General features: G+C 49.7%; 1 long non-coding RNA gene across 1 annotated transcript; it reads left to right on the top strand.

Annotated features, from left to right (window-relative positions):
- Window positions 1-1,102: 1,102 nt before the first annotated feature.
- LOC107124933 lies at window positions 1,103-4,662 on the top strand. Its single transcript, XR_001482998.1, has 3 exons — window positions 1,103-1,169; window positions 3,541-3,724; window positions 4,622-4,662. It is a non-coding gene; the product is annotated as an uncharacterized LOC107124933 (long non-coding RNA).

The following is a 4,662-nucleotide window of genomic DNA, read 5'->3' as shown; positions in this document are numbered from 1 at the left end:
TGCTGCCAAAGTAATGTTGTTGTTTTTAATCTCTGCAGCCAACCCAGTCTTCAATGGCTGATCAAAAGCCTTCTTGAGCCAAATTGCCCAATTTCCGAAACACTTGAAGGGTGTCAGGAAAGGTGTTAACAGGCACCACAGTGCCCACTAGCACCACTTTGGGAACCCCCAGGGGTCATTTCCTGCAGAAGCGCACAGGAACTGAGCTCCAGCAGTAAGGAGCCCAGGGGGCAGGCACATTCAACAAGCCCTGCCCCCTGCTCCCAGCAGCCCTCAGTCGGGCCTCGAGGAGCAAGAAGCAGCCAGGTAAGCTGCAGAGACACACACACCCCGACCTGCCTTCATGTACAAGCTCTCCCTCCTCTGTGAGGGCAGATCTGCACGTTCCCCTCCCCCCAATAGCTAGCAATCCAAAACAGTCCAGTGGCACCTTTAAGACCAAGGTTTATTCAGGTACCAGCTCTCCTGCACGTTCCCCCCGCCCCCAATAGCTAGCAATCCAAAACAGTTCAGTGGAGCCTAAGCGGTGGGTGTTGCCTTCTGACACACTTCCGGTGATGTCAGGGGGTGTGGAATATGCAAATGAGTTATGCTAATAAGTTATGCTAATGAGCTCCTGCACCTCTTTTTCTACGAAATGACCCCTGGGGACCCCTGATCGGTGGGGTGGCTGGACACAGTGTGTGCTCACCCCACATCCCCTCTGGAGTTCTGGCCCCACTGGTGGACCTCCTGATGGCACCTGGTTGTTTTGCCCACTGTGTAACACAGTGTTGGACTGGACGGGCCCTTGGCCTGATCCAGTATGGCCTCTCTTGTGTTCTGAAAGCCACTGGGGGACCTCCTGATGGCACCTGGTAGTTTTGCCCACTGTGTGACACAGTGTTGGACTGGACGGGCCCTTGGCCTGATCCAGTATGGCCTCTCTTATGTTCTGAAAGCCACTGGTGGACCTCCTGATGGCACCTGGTAGTTTTGGCCACTGTGTGACACAAGAGCATTGGTCTGGATGGGCCATTGGCCTGATCCAGCGTGGCTTCTCTTGTGTCCTTACGTTCTCTTGCTTCCCAACCAGGTATTCCATTCAACGATGTCTACGCTGCCTCCAAGTTTGCCATCGAAGGATTCTGTGAGAGTCTGGCAGTGCAGCTCCTCAAATTCAATATCTTGTGAGTGAGTCAATCCCAGAGAATTCACCCACCTGGCTTGGGAAAATGGGGAGGGGTCTTCATACACCCTCTGCACCTCGGAGTGATTTTCTAGGCTGGCCTTGCCTCCTTTCTAATCGGCCTTTCCCAGGGGGAAGGAAAACTAATTCCATCAATATCTTGTGAGTGAGTCAATCCCAGAGAATTCACCCACCTGACTTGGGAAAACGGGGAGGGGTCTTCACACACCCTCTGCACCTCGGAGTGATTTTCTAGGCTGACCTTGCCTCCTTTCTAATCGGCCTTTATCAGGGGGAAGGAAAACTAATTCCACCATATGGGCTGTGATTGGATGATCCAACCACTGCCAGTGCAGAGTTAGTAAAGGTTTCCCTTGCTCAAAAGCCAGTTGAATCCGACTCTAGGGGGCAGTGCTCATCTCCATTTCCAAGTCGAAGAGCCAGCGCTGTCTGAAGACATTTCCATGGTTATGTGGCCGGCAGGACTAAATGCCAAGGTGCATGGAACACTGTTACCTTCCCACTGAAGTGGTACCTATTTATCTACTTGCAATGACTTGCTTTTGAACTGCTAGGTTGGCAGGAGCTGGGGCCAGAGATGGGAGCTCACTCCGTCACGCGGCACTCGGGTCTCGAACTGCCAAGCTACAGATCTTCTGGTCTGCAGCTCAGCGTCTTAACCTCTGAGCCACTGTGCTCAAAGGAGATTACCTGGAACAAAGATGACTCAACCAGGAAGGGAAATTGCTCTGAGCATAAAGGCAAAAGTTTTGAGGGGAGTAAAGGAGTAGTACTCAGATGGGGAACCACCAAGGAAGACCGGGGTCACTATGAAGAGCCAAGCAATGCCAAACCACCTCTGAACGTCTCTTGCCTTGAGAACTCTATGGGGTTTTAGACACTGAGAGGCAACACGATAACAATAGAATTAAAAAGTTTCTGTTCAATCCAAGTTCTAGGAACAGGATGACACCTATGTCGTATCTTTATCATTTGGCAAATTATGAACACAGGAGAACTTTTACATTAAGGTGTTGGGATGCTTTGCCCTCTACAGTCCTTTGAGGGAAGATATTAAAACATTCTGTCCCTGTTGTGATGGGAAAACAGAAACATTAGAACATGTTCTCTTTGATTATAAGATGTACAATCAGATACATGAAGTTTATATTTTGCCCATACTTTCAGCCTATCCAGGAAGACATAGAGCTCTACTTCTCTCTAGAATGCTCTCTGATAAGAGCCAGGACATAACGTACAAGGGAGGAAGAAGAAAAAGAAGGAGGAGGAGGAGGAAGAGATTGGATTTATACCCCGCCCTTCACTCAGAGTGGTTTACAATCTCCTTTCCCTTCCCCTCCCCACAACAGACACCCTGTGAGGTAGGCGGGGCTGAGAGAGCTCTTGACAGAAACTGCTCTTTTTCAAGAACAGTTCTTATCAGAACTATGGCTTGCCCAAGGTCATCCAGCCAGGTGCAAGTGGAGGAGTGGGGAATCAAACCCGGTTCTCCCAGATTAGAGTCCGCACACTTAACCACTACACCAAACTGGCTCTCAGTTGGTTGGCATTGAAGTGTAGGAGATCTCTAACTCATATATTGAGGGACCTCTCTGATTCTGTTATTTATGAGAATCATGACTCTATTTTCAACACCGAAATCTATTCTATGATTGGGAGGGGGGATTTAGTGTAACATATTGTTGTATATATTTATATATTTTATCTACCATTTTTATACTATTCTTGCTGGTCTTGGACCGTAGTAATAAAATATTGCAACTGACACACACATAAGGCTGCCGACAAGTTCCTCAGGGCCAAAAACAAGCTTAAGAAATTAAAAGTGTATAAATTGCCTTAGCCAATGCTTTTACCGGGCATCTGACCATCTAGCTCTGATATCTACCTGGTACATTTTTAATTTTTATCCCGCCCTCCCCTCAAGGAGATCAGGGCAGTATATATGAGGCCCCCCTCCTTTCCATTTAACTCTCACAACTAACCTGTGAGGGTTTTTTTTAGCTGTCCAGTCTCAGCTGACTTCTGGTGACCCCTAGTGGGGATTTCGAGGCAAGAGACATTCTGAGGTGGTTTGCCATTGCCTGCCTCTGCATTCTGATCCTGGTCTTCCTTAGAGGTCTCCCATCCAAACGCTAACCAGGGCCGGCCCTGCTTAGCTTCCAAGATCTGATGAGATCACACTAGCCTGGGCTGTCCAGGTCAGGGAGTGAGGGGCGTTAGACTGAAAGGGAATGCCTGGCCCACAGTCACACAGGATTCCATGGCAGAGTCAAGATTTGAACTTGGGTCTCTCAGACCCTAGCCGGACATGCTAACTGACCCCTTCTCTATACCTCTCTTCTGCACAGCATCTCTTTGGTGGAGCCTGGCCCGGTGAACACAGAATTTGAGGCGAAGCTGATGGAGGAGGTATCACACGCCGAATTCCCAGGAGCTGACCCTGCCACAGTGCGATACTTCAAGGAGATCTATCTTCCAGCCTCACATGAGATATTCGCCACCCTGGGCCAATCCCCCGAGTCTGTGGCCAAGGTAGGGACATGTTTGCAAGACACGTGAGAGGGGCTATGGAGGGAAATGTCATCTGCGCCCAGCTTTTGACCCAGACCTCAGTGGATTGGATTGTTTCTGGCAGACAAGATACAAAACGGAACCAGGTTTGGGCATACAGCGGGGGTCACTGTGGGAGTGGGGGGAAGTGGAGCATTCCCTGCATTGTGCAGGAGGTTGGACTAGATGACCCTTGAGGTCCCTTCCCAGCTCTATGTTTCTGTGTTTCCCATATTGCCATTAGGGATGCTCTGCCAGTTTAGCTCATGTCCCGATCACCAGTGGCAGTCAGGCAGCCAGTTTATCAACACGCTGTTCGGGCCTTTGCGACCTTTTCTGTGTCCCCGCCTGCACTTATGAAACTCCAGTGAAGGCTTGCCTGGTCCTGCTAATTCTTAGGCACCAGACAATAATGTCCCCTTTCATCCAGGCCTGTAACTGAGGAGGATTCCCCCCACCCCCATATGTTGGTTTCCGGTTACGGACTGTGGGATTTTAAACTGGAACTTGTATTGTTGTCATTAACATTTTGAACCTGTTTAGTGTTTCAATTGTACTTTAGGAAGGTGACCCCATAAGTGCTTTAAGTGGATGGGACAGAGTGTTTTAGAATCATAGAATCAAAGAGCTGGAAGGGGCCTCCAGAGTCATCTAGTCCAACCCCCCGGCACAATGCAGGAAATTCACAAATACCTCCCCCCCCAATAAATAACTGCTGGTGGGGGGGGGGAAATGAGTGTTCACTGTTCCCACAGAGCAGGTCCACTTGGAGGACCCCAACTCTAGAAGTCAAGGAATCCTGAATGTTGAAGGAGGTGACAGGACCCAAGGGAGAAGTCCTACAAATTTCCAATCTCTTTCCGCTTTGCCTTTCTCCAGGCAGTCGTGACGGTGATCGGCGAGGAGCGCCCGCCCTTCCG

Source organism: Gekko japonicus, unplaced genomic scaffold, assembly GCF_001447785.1.
Source record: "Gekko japonicus isolate JY-2015 unplaced genomic scaffold, Gekko_japonicus_V1.1 scaffold10423, whole genome shotgun sequence".
Taxonomy (NCBI): Eukaryota; Metazoa; Chordata; class Lepidosauria; order Squamata; family Gekkonidae; genus Gekko; species Gekko japonicus.
The sequence above is the reverse complement of the archived record's forward strand: the minus strand, read 5'-3'. Positions and strand labels throughout refer to the sequence as shown.